Below are 19,872 nucleotides of genomic sequence, written 5' to 3'. Positions count from 1 at the left end.
TTCCAAGAATTAACATAAGAGAATAGGGGAAGAGCGGCTTAACCAAGACCCCTAAGATTGTGCAAGGTAAGCAATGCCCTGTGCAGGTAATCTCTGCATGAGAAAATTGTCACCATGTACTTTCCTGTGAAGATACTCACTCCCCCACCCACTCCTGCAACACACACACCCAGTGTAAACCCTGAAGGGGATGATGAATATGGGAAAATATATGATTAACTGTCTGAGAATCAGGGCCTTTCTAATGGAATGATGTAACCCAAAGAGCCATTTTATTTTGTTTTAATCCCATATTCCATGTCAGACTGGTGGTGTCATCCTGCATATCCCCTTATTTTAATATGGAATTCAGATTCAGTGATTCACTTATATAAGATCATATATCTCGCCTATAACAAGGGCTCATTCATCCACTGTATCAAGAGATGAGATGCTTTTACTAGCTAGGCACACTGATTGATAGGTCCCACAGCAGTGCTTATCAGCCACAGTGTCCTACTGCACTGTAGTGTCTATTCATATCTTCAGTAAATTGCTAGTGAACAGGCATTTTATGCCAAACGCTGACCTAACCACTGTGAATACTTATGTGCATGTAACAGGGCTTTTTCAAAAAAGATTTTTTTTTTTACAAGGAATTTCCCAATATTTTTGTTTGTGGGATTTTTAGGGCCTCACTTGCAGCACATGGAGGTTCCCAGTCTAGGAATCTAATAGGAGCCCACGGCCACTGGCCTACGCCACAGCCACAGTGACACCAGATCCAAGCTGCAACTTATACCACACCTCATGGCAACACCAGATCCTTAACCCACTGAGCAAGGCCAGGGATTGAACCTGTGTTCTCACGGATACTAGTTGGGTGTGTTACTGCTGAGCTACAATGGGAACTCTAACAGCTTTTGTTACAAAGAATTTTCCGAAAAAATTCTTAACAGAAAGGCACTCTCACTTATTGGCCTTCTCATATACTTTTCTGTGAAGAAGAGGTTTGAACTATTTCTCCATATTATTCTGTGGAAATGTTAGAATTAGCATTTTGTGCATGATACATCTTTGGCAGTTTTTTTAAAAAATGAAAGTGAGTAGGTTTTAGAATTAAAAACCTTCAAACTCATTCAATGTACTTTACTAAATTCATAAAACAGTATTTTTGGAATGAGAGCAACTCCCATCAATGCAAAACTTAAAGCAATGATTCTCAGGACTTGGCTGGATTCTTAACATGCCATTATCATTGGCTTTCATGTGATTATTGGATTTAGCTTAGACTTCTATGTGTATCTGCTACCATCCAATGACCTTAGATAAATGTAACTTTATAGAAAGCTTTGTCATTATCATCACTCTTAAACCCCACCCTCAAGAACTTTACATTGTTACAAGGAATGCTGAGTGAAGGAAGGAATGAATGAATGGTCCAGAATCTGAACCGAGATCTGTATGAATCCCCCAGGTTAGGTTTTGTTTCACCTTGGTAATGATGGAAAGACTTGATGGTTGTGCTATTGAAACATCTGTCACTTCCTAATCCTTTCTACATTGTCTCCATATCTTGGGTATTTTTCTTCCATCCTACATCTGTAATTTGATTCCTCTTTAGTAAATGTTTGCCACTAAATGCTCGAAATTTGGTAACCATCCTGGCAGATCCAGATATTTGGAATTACAGTATTTGGAAAACAAACAAACTAATAATCCTATCAGCTTTGCTAAACCTTATTTTCCTAAGTGCCAAGATCTTCCTTTCCAAAACCAATGTCTCTTACTACCCGAGACCGACCTGATGAAGGACCTGCCAGGTGCTAAGTGACAGGCCTAGATCCCCATATGCCTTTCTCTCTCCATCTTGCTTCATTTCTCTCTCATCTTGGGTCCTTCTCTTCTTATTCTTCCTATTTATATCACTCAATACAGCCTGTCTCCAACATGTGTCAAAATAATCCTTTGTTTCCATCAGTAGACATTTCAGAAATATATTAGTTAAATATACTGGGTATACAGGAACGAAATATCTAACTGCCATAATGTTGAAACAGTGGTGTAGGTTTTCATACACCACTGGTTAAAAGCTATCTTTTGGAGGTGAAAAGCTATCTGTTGAATAGTGGGCAGGAGAGCCTCACCCCAAAGAATCCATTTTAAGTTCAGATCTCTCAAAATTTCCAATATTGCACTTTAGGGACAATTCCCCATGAATCTTAAAAACAAAAACAAAAACAAAAAAACAAAAAACAGGAAGAGAATGAGAGTGATGTGCTGCCTAACACTTCCTATGTGGGAAGTTACTCAACACCATTCGAATTAGGACCACACTTTACCAGCAATGAAACTGGCCATCAAGAGAGCCAAGCTGAGCCAGGCAGTTTTCTCTGTATCTTTATAGAGAAGAAAAGCTCACTGCTCCATGGATATGTGCTCCACTGCACTGATATCTTTGAAGACCTCTGAAGGACCAAAGATTATTAGGGATGAAAAAGTAAGAGCCGACAAAATGCTGGAGTTTCACATAACATCTGTGGGCAACTTCATAAAATCCAGATAGAAACAAGTTTCTCAATATTTCCAGGAATTAAATATAATCTTCAGTTAAGAAAAAAAAAAGGGGGGGGTTCTTGTCATGACTCAGTGGAAACAAATCTGACAAGCATCCATAAGGACACAGGTTCAGGTTCCATCCCTCACTCAGTGGGCTAAGGATCTGGCGTTGCCTTGAGCTGTGGTGTAGGTCTCAGACACGGCTCGGATCCCAAGTTGCTGTAGCTGTGGTTTTTTAGGCCTGCAGCTAAGGCTCCGATTCAGTCCCTAGCCTGGGAAACTCCATATGCCTTGGGTGTGGCCCTAAAAAGACTAAACAAATAAACAAAATGGGGGGTTCCTTAGTGTAGTAGCAACAAAGGGGATGGAAAGCATTTTAAAAGTGAGAAAGACCCTACACTGTCAGAAATTATTAGGCTTAAAAGTGATGAACTGGAGATCTCTGAACATATATAGATTTGCCTTTTCCAAAAAACTCATTCTGGCTTAACCACTTCCTATCATTTTTAGCTTGTTGTATTCCTGACTTTAATGCAGAGAATCCCATGCAAGTCCACCCCTGGGTGTACGTCGAGCGTCAGGTGTGGGCTGTGTTCATGTCCCATTTCCTTCACCGTGTCAGAAACTGAGCAGCAGCGAGTTTCCTCTTCACCCTGCACCTCTCATCGCAGGGAGGGCTGAGCGCTGCGTGGTGTGCAGTCAGAAATGCCTATTGAATGAACTTCTTGTCTCTGTTGATCCTATTAACCAGATAATTGCCTAATCTCCACTTGGCTTTGTGCTCTATAGGCCCAACATAACAGGTGAAGTGAATAAAAGCTCTCTTCAAGCAAATACGCCCATGAATGGGGTCTTTTTCCGAGAGGGCACGGTCGCCTGTACCTCGAGAAGACAATGTTCGTCTCTCACCATTGAGCAGATTAGACCCCAGAGCAAAGTGAACCCGCAAGATCAGATTTAGTATCACAACAAACGAATCATGACAGAGGAGAAATCAGGGCGAGGCTGCCTCCCCCACAGGACTCTCCCCTTTCCATCTCCGCTCTTCTGCAAGCAAACATCCGAACCACAGACGTTCCAACCTCCGTCACCACTGTTTACTTGGGCTGAGGCGAAACTCAATAAGATCGATTCCGAGTTGCACAGGAGGAGGAGGAGGGCCGTGGTATGAATGCAGAGAAAGAGGGAGAGGGAGAAGACGGGAAAGAAAAAAGGGATCTGTGCTAACACAGCCAACAATCAGGTCGCTAACCGTGTCATGGAACTGTGGGGAAAAATCCACCTCTGAACAGATCGGTTGCATTTGAGGCTCTCAGTTAATCAGATACAGTTACCCAGCATTTCAGGGAATTCCTACTTTTGCTGAAGGTCAAGAATATTCACTCGAAGAAAGTTATTTCAAGCAGCTACCTGTGTCCCCTTGATATAGACGAATGTAAATACATGGCCCATCATCATACGTTCATATTGGGTAACTACAGAGAATATTTTGGCAAGGGTGCTTAATCTAAAATGTTCAATTTTAATCAGTTTGAACTATGGTCTGTCTTTCTGTGAACTGAAAGCCACCAATCAATTTTCCTTTATCTTTTTTTCTGTTTTTCTTACCCAAGGCAATGCCTTTTGTAAAAGGGTATTTATTTTTAATGGATTTTTTAATGAATTTTTCAGTCAAGCTATTAATAATGCCATTAATTATAGGCAGCTTGTATTAAAGTGCACGCTGGCCTCTTAATCCTGACCCCCAGCTATTGGCTTGCAGCTAATCCAGCCTGGTGCTTGGCAGAGGAGGGCAGGACTCAGCCAGCGGCTGCTAGGAAACGGGATGGGAAAGGAGGAGGGCTCAGATAGAACATTTCTCTCCTCTTTGCCAGAGGGCCTGAAGTTTAAAGCCAGATGATGTGTGAGTGGGGTGGGATAATCCCGCGGAGGCTGCACAAGCATTTAGGAGGACCTTCCCAGTGGAAGGGCTTTGCTCTGCCTTCAAGGCTTGGCCGGCTTGATAACCCCACAGGAACACTGCGCGCCCTCACCTGAGGCGGTTATGTGCGACCGCCTCGGCTTCAATCTGCTTAAATCGACCAGACAGAAGCCTCAGCCACATAATGGATTCCAATCCCTGGCTCGCTTGCTTCCTCCGCCCCAGCTTTCCAGTGTTTAATTACCATTTGCTTTCAAGATGCTTCCACGTTTCAGGATTTCACCCATCGGTGCAAACGCTTTTGCGGGTGTATGGTCATTGGGTGCTCTTGTGTGCTTTGAAGAAGGTTGGCAGGTAGGACAAGCAAGCTATTAGGTTTCCGTGGGTAAGAGTCTTTTGTTGATTGTTAGGGTTGACATGGAGTTGCCTTTGAAGGAAAGAAGCCCGTTGAATCGGAAGCCGGAAGAAAAAAGGCTTCGAGGGACCACAGCAGCCCAAATCGCGAAGGGAAGTGTCAGCAGGAACAGCTAGAAAATAGTGAAAATAGACATTCAATCGTGGAAGTGGACAAATGAATACAATGTTTATCATGATCACGAGGCGGAAAGGCAGGAAAATGGGAACTCATGGGTCTTCCTGACAGCAGCTACTTTGTCTCTCAGAGGGAGTGGTTGCATGTAATGGGTCTGAGAGAAAATATTGTCTCTAATAACAAATCCATTCTAATCAAAATAAACAATCATTCTAGTGGCATTAATCTATGAAGGACAAGGTTAGAGGTGTTTTCTGGTGCGATGATTTTGACATAAACCAAAGTGAAACCTCACTTTTAATTAATACGTAAAATCAGTCCTGATTTAATTCTTCAAAGAAATGAAAAAAAAAAAAAGGTTAAGGGGTTTATTTCACATAGGATTATGATGAATATTTCCATGATGTGTAGAAATGGAAGAGTTTCATGGGGAGGTGGTTTCTGAATCAACTGATTTATTAATGACACGTGACTTTTTTTTTTTTTCAGCTGTAAACATTATCAGTTTCTCATCTGCCCAAAAGGATTCCTGCCATTTAAAAATATGACAGCGTAGTTACAGGTTGTTTTTACTATGACTAATTGGAATCATAGCATCACGTTCGAGTAAATTGCTTCCTCATGTAACCAGTGTAAATTGTGTGGCTTGCGTGAGTCTGGGATGGTGCTATATTTTGAGGATAAAGTGATAAACAAAAACAGCATAGTTGTACCTTTATAGAGCGTACAGTTAACTTGGCAATGCCAACATCTATCCTTCTTAAATGTTTTCTCCCAACTCTCTCTGATCATATATAAAATAAAAATTAATTCAGGGCTTGATAGTATACAACCCAGAGACCACCATCAAAATTCACTCAAAGAATGCGGGAGTTGTCAGACATCAAAGACGCAGAAAATAACTCCTTTCCTCTTTTACGTCTACCTTTTATGAGCAAAGAACTTTTATATAAACCTAAGAGCATGCATTTTTATTTATCCAAGAAAATTTCTTCTGATGATAACTCTATGGAGTTATTATGTGAAAGAGTTTTATGGGCCATTAACTTACACCCATGGGGAGCTGGGCTCCAGGGTCTGCTTGTTGCATTTATTTTAGAGGCCCCCTTTGCCAGGAAATATAATGAAATTCCTTCTCTGTTTCAGCATTATCTGGCCACGCCCATGCTCTTTCAAGCTCTAGGTGTGTGGTGGTCGAGCCATCCCCTGAACTCTGGATGGAATAAGGAGAAATGTCCTTCATATGCCTTCAATAGTCAGGCAATTTACCTTATTTTCCTGGTATATGAAGAATTTGGTTAGTGATTTCGGAGGATACGAATTTTTCTGTATATTTCTGATAGTTCTTATGTTTGACTTCCCACCAAACAAAATTCGTGGGGAGTACAGACTATACTTTCTTTTCTTGGCCTTCTCAGAGAGTTGGCATTCAGAACACTCAAGTGAATAAGAGAGTGAGAAGTGAAAAACTGAAATGAAATGAAGGCAGATTAAGATGTGAGGGAATTTTAATTTTCTGCTATATACAAAATAGATGACCAACAAAGACCTACTGTATAGCAGTGGGAGTGCTACTCAATATTTTGTAATAACCTATAATGGAAAAGCAGCTGAAAAAGAATATGTATAAAGTAAGACCAGTCAGAGGCCTAGAAGATTACTAGCTCATTTAAGGGTTTCTAGCACAGGTCAGGGGTGTGAACAAGAGAGAGTGCTTCTCTTATCCAGCATTTATTTGGGGATAAATAAAGGAGTCAGAGGCCCAATTGTTCTTATCACAAAAGGTACTTTTAGTTAATTGGGCAATGTGACTTAGTGAACATACAGTTTGTGTCTCTGTTCATGCCAGTTCTTCAATGTTCTTCTTTCAGTTTTATCACCAGCCTTCATAATTTTTATATTCTGATTGGTTATGTATAAAGCCAAGTGGCATTTCTAGAAAATTTTTCTAAAGAAATGCCTTGTGAGAAGCGTCATCATCTCTGAATTCAGCTTAGTTTTACCTGACTGTGTCACTGATTGTATTCCTAGTCTTGCTCCTGTGGGGGGAATGCTGCAATTTTATATATTGGGGGCGCTTTTCCAGAATGTGAACCCTACCCTTACATGTTTCTCAAGTAAGTCAGGTAGGAGTTCAGATAAATTCTTCTGAGATAAGATTGAGAAGGATCTAATGATTTTTCCAACAAATGCAAAATAAACCAGAATTTTTTGGTACATCAAGGTTGGAATGGTCAGCTAAGGCATTATGGAATTTAATTTTATACTTCACCTGATGTTTTTCCCTCCCCACACCCATTTCTGGTAAGTGGCATGAAAGACTTCGTTGCTGTGTGGCAAGAGAGCAGCCTGTGTTTATGGACGGAATCTGGTATGGAAGTCATGATGCCACTTAAAACCCTGCTCTCCCTTTCCAATCCCTTGTTCAACAGGCCGTGCTGGTGCTGTGTAGGGTGGAAGGGGATCAGCCCTTGCTTTCATGTGGCATCTCTCCTGGAATTTTCAAACTACCACTCCATTCCTTTCGTCATACTATCCATGTGATAACCCATGCAATAGATAGAAAAGGAATTGTTACCTCCATTTACAGGTTAGGACATTCAAGCTCATAAAATTCAAGTGATGCCCACCATCCCATAACTTAAAATGGCAGAGTTCAGATTTGATCCCACATCATCAGAGCCTCTATCCAGTACAGTTTTCATCATGGCAGTTTACACCCCTAGCACTTAATCTTGACAGAAGCTAACTTGACTTTTGAGAATGAGGGAACAAAACTATGATAGGAATTGGATTGACAAATTGAATTATACAAAGTTATTTTCCTTTCAACCCTGGAAATCTAATTGTGTTTCAGGACCATGTTGAAATGTTTAGTCTAGGCTGTGAGGAATATGAGGATACCAGCTAGAACCATTTTTCTCCTACCTTGAAAGCACTGGAGATATTTCTCACAGGAATTCTGGGTCCACATCGGAAAAGAGAAGAAGCCATAGAGCATCTGGTGGAAGACGGTAAAAGTTAAAACTAAATCCTTGAACAAATCCAGCTCATTAAAATCTTCAATTAATCAATTAAAGCAGGATAGGCAATTTCCCTAGAACATCTTACATAATCAAATAGGAACGTAAGGATTCTTGGAAAAGGTGATGGACCAAAACAAGTTCTGAATCATTCCAGTCCTATTCAATTCAATCTCCCACCCAACTGGTGGTGGATGGTGAGAGACGGGGGTGGCACAGAGGATGATGCAAGCTGTCTTACCATCTCCAACCAACTCAAGGCAAGTCAGCTAGGGAAATGATTCCTGTTAGACACAGTCAGGAAAAAGGAATTAGTCTTTCTGGACTCCTCTTCCCTCCATCTTTCAATTAATTTGTTGGCAGGGCAAATTAGCATGTTGCCAAACTCTTTGCTCTCTGTACCTGGTCAGTCAAGCCGCTCTCTCTCTTTCTCTGACTGTTAATAACCTTCAAAGGAAGTGTACATGATCATAGGGCAGTGTTGCCAAAATTGATATCCAATTAGTAAAACTATAACCATCTCAAATCCTTGATCTGTCTGCTGGTTTTTCTTCTTCTTCTTCTTCTTTTTTTTTTTTTTTTTTCTTTTTAGGGCTGTACCCACAACATACGGAACTTCCCCAGCTAGGGATCGAGTCAGAGCTATAGCTGCCAGCCTACACAGCCACAGAAACATGGGATTCGAACTGTGTCTTTGACCTATACCACAGCTCATGGCAATGCCGGATCCTTAACCCACTGAGTGAGGCCAGGGATCAAACCTGCATCCTTATGGATACTAATCAAATTTGCTTCTGCCACAACGGGAACTCCTTCATGTTCATTTCTTGTCCTTTCTGTCTCTTTCTTCCTGGTGGCGTGTCTTTAAAAAAAATATTTTTAAGGTTCCCTGGAAATTAATTTGATTATTGTTCTCAATCTCACTGCTTTTTGTCTCCTGTGGAAGTTTCAAGTGGCTGATGCTTGATTGTTGCATGTAGCTTATTAGTTATTTAGCTTTGACAGAGCTGGGTTATGGATTCAAGGGAAGGAAAGAGGAAAAGAACAAAAGGAGTCCAATTCATGCTTGAGATTCTCTGTCTTCCCAGTGGGACTGTGTTTTTGTTTGTTCTTCAGAGGAATGTTGAATACTGATCACACTAAATTTAAGACCCACAGGGAAGTTGTATGTACTATAAAATTCTTTGGGTCCCAAACAGGGTAACACAGCTTACGATTTCAAAAAGTACTGATGAATCTCAGTAAAGACCAGGGGAAATTTTTTTTTAAAGCAAAGTAAATAAAATGCTCAAGGGAATATATTTTTCTTTCTTCTCTCGAGTTCTCTGTTTTCTCTTAACTCTTTGTAGCCCCCACCCTTCCAACATTTCTCCAGGGAAATGCACAATTCCCAAGGTTATAACAACAACAAAGATGACACTCGGGGAGTTTTCAGAGTAAACAAAGGCTAGCCTTGTGGACAAAATCTGTTTTACTAGCCCAGTTTACCAAACTCCTTCTATAGAGACTTGTGAATATCAGGAATTGGGCTGAGGCTCCTGGAACCCAAGGCTGTCTTATTGGCAGGTTTGAATTGTCTTATTGAATGAAGGCTGTCAATTCCTGGCTGTCAATTCCTGGCAATTTCCTTAAAAGCAAATCACACTTTCAGTTCTATCTGATCTTACCATGTGCATGTATGTGGACATGATGGTATAATATAATTGTGGAATAGTTGGCAAAGAGGGACATAAACACATACTAAAGGTGATCTGTGGATACCAAGAAATCATCATATGCCTGCTCCTCATACCTTATAGCTCTGCCAGCCATAAACAAGAACTGGAATGTCTGACAATAAATGTCAGTATAGGTATATATATATAATTTTACTTTAAAGTCACCTTTAAAGAATAAATTGATAAACATTAGTCTTACCTCATTTGATTGAGCCACAAGAAGATAAAAGCTGAAGTATGACTTCTTCATTTTTGTTGTAGGTTCTTTTCCATATGGAAGCAGGAAATTCTAGGATATTAGAGCATAGTCCATCCAGTCTGGTCTAGTCTATACCAACGGTAGAAAAGCTTTTCAGTAAAAGGCCAACTCATAAATATTTTTGGCTTCGTAGGCTATAAGATGATGTCTGTCTGAACTAACTCAACACTGCTATTGTAGTGTCAAAGAACCCACAGACAATATGGGAACAAATGCATGTGATTGTGGTCCAATAAAACTTTATTTATAAAATACAGATGTCAGCCTGCCCATGGGCCATAATTTTCCTTTGTCTACCCCCATGGCCTATGTGATATGGTATGGAGACAAATGCTTCATCCAGTTTTGATATCAATACAGAGGAAAGTCTATACAATGGTGCAGTTAATATAATCCAAAGTAGAACCATTTAGTTCATTCTTCATCTGTAATGTTATTTCCTAGAATGAATATTATTCAATTAGCGTGAATCTATCTTTCCATTCATTGGTAAGTAAGAAGACACTGTCCTGAACATGTGAATAAAGCATCAGGATTGATTATGTAAGGAAACAAAATGTATATGGGATGGAATTCTAGGTTCCCCAAGAATTTACAATATGGTTATGATTTTAAAGGATTAATCCCTAACTGAAATACAAGATAGACTATGAAAAGTGTCATAGGTAAAGGTATTAATAATGCAGTTCAGTTGACCATTGAACAATATAAGTTTGAACTGCATTGGGCTACAGGGTACCACTTAAACATAGATTTTTTTTTTTTTTTCATTCAACACCACTACAGCATAACATGATCTGTGGTTGGTTGAATCTATGGATGCAAAACCTGAGGAAGGCTGACTGTAGAATTAAATATGGATATTCAACTCTGCTGGGTATGGGGGTGTGACACCCTTAACCCCAGAGTTGTTCAGGGGTCAAGTGTACACTGAAATACAGAAAGAGTTAAGCAGGAGGGATACTGAAGTATCTTAGATGTCAGTCAAAATGCCAAGGGCTTTTGCTTTATATGTTTCTCATCTAATCCTGGAGATTAACCTGAAATAATGGTATTGTTCTTTTCATATTAGGAAATTAAGACTCAGAATGGTTACACTGATCTAAAATTTTTTTTTCCTAGGGCCACACCCATGGCATATGGAGGTTCCCAGGCTAGGGGTCTGATTGGAGCTGTAGCTGCCAGCCTGTACCACAGCCACAGCAACGTGGGATCCGAGCCATGTCTGCAACCTACACCACAGCTCACAGCAACACCGGATCCTTAACCCACTGAGCAAGGCCAGGGATCAAACCTGCAACCTCATGGTTCCTAGTCAGATTCATTAACCACTGAGCCATGACAGGAACTCCTAAAATATTCTTTATTACTGTTTTTTTTTTTTCTTTTTCTTAAAGTCATGTTAGAAGGAATGTTTTCTCATTGTAGTTGTGTTTCTACTCAGCACAACTCAGAGTAGTACCTGAAAAATTCTACTTTTTATCTCAGGAAACAGTAGCGAAAGGGAAATAGAATGAGTGGTCTCTGGTCTCACAGTATCTTAGCAAAAAGCCAGATTGGGACTCACAGTCTTACATTTTTAATCCATCAGAACACACTACCATGCAAAGGATCAAGCTCCAAATGTATTACACTGGTCAAAAGAAAGTAGAGAGTGGGATATTAACCACCTCTGTAAGAAGAGCACTGGTTTATTTTGAATGATGTGCCATAAATACACCAGTAAGAAGTATAAGAAGGAATTATGAGCTGATGAATATGCTTATGAGATGATATTTCTAAAAACCCTCTGCAAGGCTAACCTAAGTCAGAAGGAATCTCAGATGCCACAGGGATAATTATTAAAAGAGTTTTGCCAGAACATTACAAATGTCATTTGTTCATTAGGTTTGATCCCTAAGGTTACTTGCAGTTGAAAAACTAAACACATCTGAGATTCTCTAACTTGGGGTGATCTCATCCTATGAGTTATGTGGCCTTTGGATACCAATCTGACCATCAGAGTTTAGAATTGAGCACTAAGTCAGAAAACAGATGACCTTATTAACAAGAACAAAAAGTAGAGTCAACACACATGTAATTGCTAACATATCTTTTAGAGTAAACTACTCCCTCCAATTTTTATTTTATTTTATTATTTTATTTTATTTTATTTTATGTATGTATGTATGTATTTATTATCTATTGTCTTTTTAGAAACCCACACCATATGGAAATTCCCAGGCTAGGCATTGAATTGGAGCTGCAGCTGCCAGCCTATACCACAGCCATGGCAACACAGGATCTGAGCCATGTCTGTGACCTACACCACAGCTCAAGGCAATGCCAGATCCTTAACCCACTGAGTGAGGCCAGGAATTGAACCTGAGCCCTCATGATACTAGTCAGATTCTATTTTATTTTATTTTATTTATTTCATTTCATTTCATTTTCTTAACTAGTGGCTGCACCCACAGCATACAGAAGTTCCCGAGCCAGTGTCTGAGCCACAGCCACCATAGAAGCAACACTGAGAAGTTGTGCTGTGAGCCACATGGGCAGTCCATCAGTCAGATTCTTAACCCACTAAGCCACAATGGGAACTCCCTATTTTTTTTTTTATTAGAGAGCCATTTTTAGTATTCCATGACATTTTTCATGAATATTGCAAAGGCTTTGAGAAGAAGAAGTTCAGGTGTGTGTCTCCCTTCCTTATCAGCACGGCTGAGTATATCTGAGGCCCAAGATCAAGGGGTCAGGTAATCGGGGGCCAGTGGTTTCCATCTTTCCCTCTTAGAAGATAGGATTCATGAATGTCTGGTTTGCTCCATGTCTCTTGCTTCCTGCATTACAGATATTTTATATCACAGGAAACCCTGCCTTCCCCAGCCAGTCACGATGCCGGACATCTCTGCACCTAGCACAGGGAGCCTGATCAATTAGTCCATTTAATAGGAGCTCCCCAGCCAGCCTCCCTCTGGAAAATAGGTGAGAAATTCTTCTATTCCTCTCAATATGTTAATCAGACAACTGGTATCACAGTTCTCTAACTGTGTAATACCAGTCCCCCTTGGCAGATATATTTTATTTGGATAATGATGTGAAATTTAAGATCTACGTTTCAATTGTGTAGAGCCATAGGCAGTTGTCAATTTTCATGACTGACATAGACCTGGAGCTAAATTCCTGTGCACAAGCAAAAATTCCAACAAGCGTAGCACAATTCTGGTCCCTTAATAGAAATACATTTTCTCCCATCGAGGGGCAGTATATTTAAACTCTTCATCGCATCTCTTGGTACCAGCAAATCATTAATGTTCTCGAATATTTCCTTTCACGTGGGCCTTGGTGACTTGAGCCATCCGCCAGCCTGCCAGGAAATCAGATGGTTATAACCTGATAGGCTACTTCTTCCGCAGGAGAACCGTGCAGGTGGTATGCCATCCTTTATCCCTCTGCAGTTTCTCTAGCAATGTCACTCGTTAATAGGTCCAAACTCCAAGGCAAAAAGAAGCGCTCTCAAAGGCTGAATTTCTGAGACCTTAGGATCCACACACTGGGGAGAATTCCCAGGGCTGATCTTGCTGTTGGCAATTACATTAAAGAAACAGCCAGCAAGTGAACTCCGTGGCCTGGGGCATCCGTCATATGATGAGTGGCCTCTCACCTCGAGGTCAGTGGTTCAAATCCAACCGTGGCTAATGGGCGCTGAGGAGTGTGTCTGGAATTCTAGGTAAAATTGTTTGTTAGATTTGTCAAAACATATACCGGGTCCTCAGGCAAAGGGACCAAAATAAACACCACAATTAATCCTAACCCATCGGTATGATGATGGGGCAGTTAGTTGTAAGCAGCCAAGTTGAGAAGGAAGGCAAAGACAAGGCTGCAAGGTCTGTACTTCACTTGCAAAACTGACTGCTTCGTGCTGTGTCCTGAAGGGGAGTAAACCCAGGCTTTGTCTCCACAGAGAGCAAGGGAATTCCAGAGAAGAGGCTCCATTTCCCTGAAATGCAAAGCAGGGACATCAGCCAGAGAGGCTGGCTGAGAGTTCCTGCTCCTATGGGGACAGGGAGAGATGCTTCTGGGTACTCAGGGGTGACAGAAACAGGAGGACAAAGGCTAGGGGTGGGTAGGTAGTACTCATTATATTTGCTCTCTGAACATTATTTCTTCCTTTGATACACAGAAAAGATTTAGGGAAAAAGAACTCCAAGGCCCCTCCTAGCTTTACTTTGCTGTTTTTTTTGTTTTTTTTGTTTTGTTTTTTTGCTTTTTTAGGGCCACACCTGTGTGGCATATGGAAGTTCCGAGGCTAGGGGTTGAATCACGGCTACAGCTACCGGCCTATGTCACAGCCATAGCAACTAGGGATCCAAGCCGCATCTGCAACCTACACTACAGCTCATGGCAACATCGGATCCTGAACACACTGAGGAAGGCCAGGGATCAAACCTGCATCCACATGGAGAATAGTCAGGCTCGTACCACTGAGCCACAATGGGAACTTCCCCTCCTATCTTTTCTTTCTTTCTTTTTTTTTTTTTTTTTTTATGGTCTTTTTAGGACTGTACCCAAGGTATATGGAGGTTCCCAGGCTACAGGTCAAATTGAAGCTGTAGCTGCTGGCCTGCGCCAAAGCCACAGCAACACCAGATCTGAGACTCGTCTGCGACCTACACCACAGCTCACAGCAACACTGGATCCTTAACCCATTGAGCAAGGCCAGGAATCGAACCCGCATCCTCATGGATACTAGTTGGGCTTGTTACTGCTGAGCCACAACGGGAACTTCCCCTCCTAGCTTTTCTTACTCTGAGAGCTCAGAGCTCCAATATGCAAATAACTTTCTACTCCCTGATTGGACGAGGCTCACCCCCTCTGTGCCCCGGAAGGCATATCTGAGATTTCCGACATGGGACCCGCGCACAGGCTTGGGGATCCCCAAGGTAAGATCTGAAATCAGTCTCTTTCCCTCCCAGCTCTGTGCCCTTCTGTGGGGGACTTCCCTTTCCTGAGCCCCAGATCCCTCACCCATGACAATGGGGCTAATATCAACCTCTGAGTGTGAAGTGGATTGAAGAAGATAAAGAACCTAGCACAGGGCCTGGTACATAGTAGGTACCCAATGAATGGTAGATTTGTATTAATAATTAACCTCTTTTACCACCCAAACCCCACCCTAGAACTATTATAGAGTCAGTGTTTCTTTTCCAGTCACTCCAGAGGTCCTGAAATTGGAACTTGTCTTTTTTTTTTCAGATCTGTGTAATCAGAAAAAGTGAACTACAAGTGCAAACAATTTATCGTCACAACCTCACTCCTGAATAAAGTAAAGATGCCTACTTAATTTGAAGAAATGCAAAGACAGATAGGGCAAAGGGGATAAAAAAGAAGTATATGCTTGAGGAAAACCTTTAGTCAGGACCAAGAAACAAACTCAAGGTATTTTCGAAAATGGATTTTTTTTTCTTTTTAGGGGTGCACCTGCGGCATATGGAAGTTCCCAGACTAGGGGTCCAATCGGACCAGCCTCCACCACAGGCACAACAATGCCAGATTCGAGTCCCATCTGTGACCTATATCACAGCTCACAGCAATGCCAGATCCTTAACCTACTAACCGAGGCCAGGGATCAAACCCACCCCAGCCTCATGGATACTAGTTGGGTTCTTAACCTGCTAAGCCACAATAGGAACTCCTTTTTTCTTTTTTCTTTTGCTAATGAGAAACTGCTGGGGGGGAAATCAACATGAGTGTGTGGCTTTGGAGCCACTGGAGATGGCTTTATCACTCATGGTTTTAATTCTTTTCTGGACTCAGCTTCTTTGTTCACCTCCAGCCCATCTTCTTCTATTTCCCCCAAGTATATGCATCCAAAGTGCTAACTACAATGACTTAGCAATCAACATTTCATGGATAAAAGAAAAAATCTTGTGGAAGACAAATAAAGTTCTCTCTTGACTATCTAAATTCTTATTTTCATACCAAGAGATCTGGAGATTTTTTTATTTTCCCACTGTACAGCAAGGGGGTCAGGTTATCCTTACATGTATACATTACAATTACATTTTTTCCCCCACCCTTTCTTCTGTTGCAACATGAGTATCTAGACATAGTTCTCAATGCGATTCAGCAGGATCTCCTTGTAAATCTATTCTAAGTTGTGTCTGATAAGCCCAAGCTCCCAATCACTCCCACTCCCTCCCCCTCCCATCAGGCAGCCACAAGTCTCTTCTCCAAGTCCATGGTTTTCTTTTCTGAGGAGATGTTCATTTGTGCTGGATATTAGATTCCAGTTATAAGTGATATCATATGGTATTTGTCTTTGTCCTTCTGGCTCATTTCACTCAGTATGAGATTCTCTAGTTCCATCCATGTTGCTGCAAATGGCATTATGTCATTCTTTTTTATGGCTGAGTAGTATTCCATTGTGTATATATACCACCTCTTCCGAATCCAATCATCTGTCGATGGACATTTGGGTTTTTTCCATGTCCTGGCTATTGTGAATAGTGCTGCAATGAACATGCGGGTGCATGTGTCTCTTTTAAGTAGAGCTTTGTCCGGATAGATGCCCAAGAGTGGGATTGCGGGGTCATATGGAAGTTCTACGTATAGATTTCTAAGGTATCTCCAAACTGTTCTCCATAGTGGCTGTACTAGTTTACATTCCCACCAACAGTGCAGGAGGGTTCCCTTTTCTCCACAGCCCCTCCAGCACTTGTTATTTGTGGATTTATTAATGATGGCCATTCTGACTGGTGTGAGGTGGTATCTCATGGTAGTTTTGATTTGCATTTCTCTTATAATCAGCGATGTTGAGCATTTTTTCATGTGTTTGTTGGCCATCTGTATATCTTCTTTGGAGAAATGTCTATTCAGGCCTTTTGCCCATTTTCTATTGATTGATTGGTTTTTTTGCTGTTGAGTTGTATAAGTTGCTTATATATTCTAGAGATTAAGCCCTTGTCAGTTGCATCATTTGAAACTATTTTCTCCCATTCTGTAAGTTGTCTTTTTGTTTTCTTTTTGGTTTCCTTTGCTGTGCAAAAGCTTTTCAGTTTGATGAGGTCCCATGGGTTTATTTTTGCTCTAGTTTCTATTGCTTTGGGAGACTGACCTGAGAAAATATTCATGATGTTGATGTCAGAGAGTGTTTTGCCTATGTTTTCTTCTAGGAGTTTGATGGTGTCCTGTCGTATATTTAAGTCTTTCAGCCATTTGGAGTTTATTTGTGTGCATGGTGTGAGGGTGCATTGCTTTGCATGCAGCTGTCCAGGTTGCTGAATGCTTGCTGAATAGACTTTCTTTTTCCCCATTTTATGTTCTTGCCTCCCTTGTCAAAGATTAATTGACCATAGGTGTCAGGGTTTATTTCTGGATTCTCTATTCTGTTCCATTGGTCTGTCTGTCTGTTTTGATACCAGTACCACACTGTTTTGATGACTGTGGCTTTGTAGTATTTCTTGAAGTCTGGGAGAGTTATGCCTCCCGCTTGGTTTTTGTTTCTCAGGATTGCTTTGGCAATTCTGGGTCTTTTGTTGTTCCATATAAATGTTTGGATTGTTTGTTCTAGTTCTGTGAAAAATGTCATGGGTAATTTGATAGGGATTGCATTGAATCTGTAGATTGCTTTGGGTAGGATGGCCATTTTTACAATATTGATTTTCCCAATCCAGGAACATGGAATATCTTTCCATTTCTTTACATCTTCTTTGATCTCTTTGATTAAAGTTTTCTAGTTCTCGGCATATAGGTCCTTTACCTCTTTGGTCAGGTGTATTCCGAGGTATTTGATTTTTTGAGGTGCAATTTTAAAAGGTATCGTATTTTTGTATTCCTTTTCTAATATTTCATTGCTGGTATACAGAAATGCAACTGACTTCTGAATGTTAATCTTATATCCTGCTACTTTGCTGAATTTATTAATCAGTTCAAGGAGTTTTGGGGTTGAGTCCTTAGGGTTTTCTATGTAAAGTATCATATCATCTGCATACAGTGACAGTTTTATCTCTTCTCTTCCTATATGGATGCCTTTTATTTCTTTTGTTTGTCTAATTGCTGTGGCTAGGACTTCCAAAACTATGTTGAAGAGCAGTGGTGAGAGTGGGCATCCCTGTCTTGTTCCAGATTTGAGTGAGAAGGCTTTCAGTTTTTCCCCATTGAGGATTATATTTGCTGTGGGTTTATCATAAATGGCTTTGATGATATTCAGGAATGTTCCCTCTATACCCACTTTGGCGAGGGTCTTGATCATGAATGGATGTTGGACTTTGTCAAATGCTTTTTCTGTGTCTATTGAGATGATCATATGATTTTTGACTCTTTTTTTGCTAATGTGGTGTATGATGCTGATTGATTTGCGTATGTTGAACCATCCTTGTGAACCTGGGATGAACCCAACCTGGTCATGGTGTATAATTTTTTTGGTATGTTGTTGGATTCGGTTGGCTAAGATTTTGTTGAGAATTTTTGCATCTATATTCATCAATGATATTGGGCGATAGTTTTCTTTTTTGGTGGTATCTCTGCCTGGTTTTGGAATGAGGGTGATGGTGGCCTCATAGAATGTCTTTGGGAGTATTCCTTCTTCTTCAACCTTTTGAAAGAGTTTAAGGAGGATGGGCACCAATTCCTCTTTATATGTTTGATAGAATTCACCTGTGAAGCCATCTGGTCCTGGACTTTTATTTGTAGGGAGTGATTTTATGAACTCTTCAATTTCATTTCTAGTGATTGGTCTGTTCAGTTGGTCTGTTTCTACTTGATTCAGTTTTGGCAGGCTGTAAGATTCTAGAAAATTGTCCATTTCTTCCAGATTGTCAAACTTGTTGCCGTATAGTTGTTCATAGTATTCTCTTATGGTTTTTTGTATTTCTGCTGTATCCTTTGTGATTTCTCCTTTTTCATTTATAATTTTGGTTATTTGGGTTCTTTCTCTCCTTTTTTTAGTGAGTCTGGCCAGGAGTTTGTCAATTTTGTTCACCTTTTCAAAGAACCAGCTCTTGGTTTTATTAATTTTCTCTATTGTTTTTTGAGTCTCTATTTTATTGATTTCTTCTTTGATCTTTATAATTTCCTTCCTTCTGGAGCAGAGATTCTTAACCTCAGCATATTGACAATTTGAGAAGGATAACTTTTGTTGTAGGATCTGTTCTGTGCATCTTAGGATGTTTAGCAAAACCCTAAGTCTCTACTCACCAGATACCAACAGCATATTCCCAGTTGTGACAATCAAAATATCTCCATACATTGTTATATATCCCCTGGGGTGACAAAACCATCCAGGCTGAGAACTAGTGATCCAAGGGCTCCACCGCCTCCTTCAAGTCATCTGGAAAGAAAATGATGGAAAGTAAGGAGTTGGCATTTTCCCAGAAAGCAAAGGGGCTGCAGTTTGTGTTGCGTTCACCCAGGTTTCCAGTGATCTGCAGCCACTGCTGTTGTTTCTCTCATTGGGTCAAGCCCCTGCGGAGAGCTTTCAGTAGATATGTTGGGTTTTCTCAGTACCTTGGGACTTGGAAACAGGAATTGGAGGCTTGCTGTTTTTTATTTGACAGCTTTTGAGATTCTATGTCTGTTGATCTTTGATGGCTTCTGGATTTAACACACAACAACATGCAGCTCAGCTGCTGATATCCTCCTCCTCCCCCCAAAAAATCTGTAGCAATTTCTAAGAAAAATCCAGGAAGATAAAAGAGGGCAGCAGGAATTCAGTCACAAAGGAATGGCACTGCCACAGGAAGTAGTAACTCAGAGACAGAGCCTAACAGAGCTGGAACCATGAAAGATGAAATCAGAGACATAAAAGATGTTGGCTTCACAACCAAAGCCACCTGCTTCTAGAACTCTAAGACAATACATAGATTCAGTGTTGTCTTCAGACTGACTGGCACTTAAAC

General features: G+C 40.8%; 1 protein-coding gene across 3 annotated transcripts in view; it reads right to left on the bottom strand.

The window, feature by feature from the left end:
• The window catches only part of LOC110261709 (uncharacterized), a 551,822-nt gene that overhangs the window by 8,373 nt on the left and 523,577 nt on the right, over positions 1 to 19,872 (bottom strand). For all 3 annotated transcript variants that reach the window (XR_014810259.1, XM_084968319.1, XM_084968320.1), the window contains 4 exons: positions 19,172 to 19,304; positions 9,932 to 10,060; positions 7,920 to 7,992; positions 4,704 to 4,986 (listed from right to left, as the gene is read on the bottom strand). The gene's annotated coding sequence lies outside the window, so the exon portion shown is untranslated. The remainder of the gene's footprint in view (positions 1 to 4,703; positions 4,987 to 7,919; positions 7,993 to 9,931; positions 10,061 to 19,171; positions 19,305 to 19,872) is intronic.

The sequence above is a fragment of the Sus scrofa genome, chromosome 7 (genome assembly GCF_054392235.1).
Source record: "Sus scrofa isolate SSC_HxYL_T2T_F1_AM1 chromosome 7, Sscrofa_HxYL_maternal_Yorkshire_Landrace_v2.0, whole genome shotgun sequence".
Classification (NCBI taxonomy): domain Eukaryota; kingdom Metazoa; phylum Chordata; class Mammalia; order Artiodactyla; family Suidae; genus Sus; species Sus scrofa.
The sequence above is the reverse complement of the archived record's forward strand: the minus strand, read 5'-3'. Positions and strand labels throughout refer to the sequence as shown.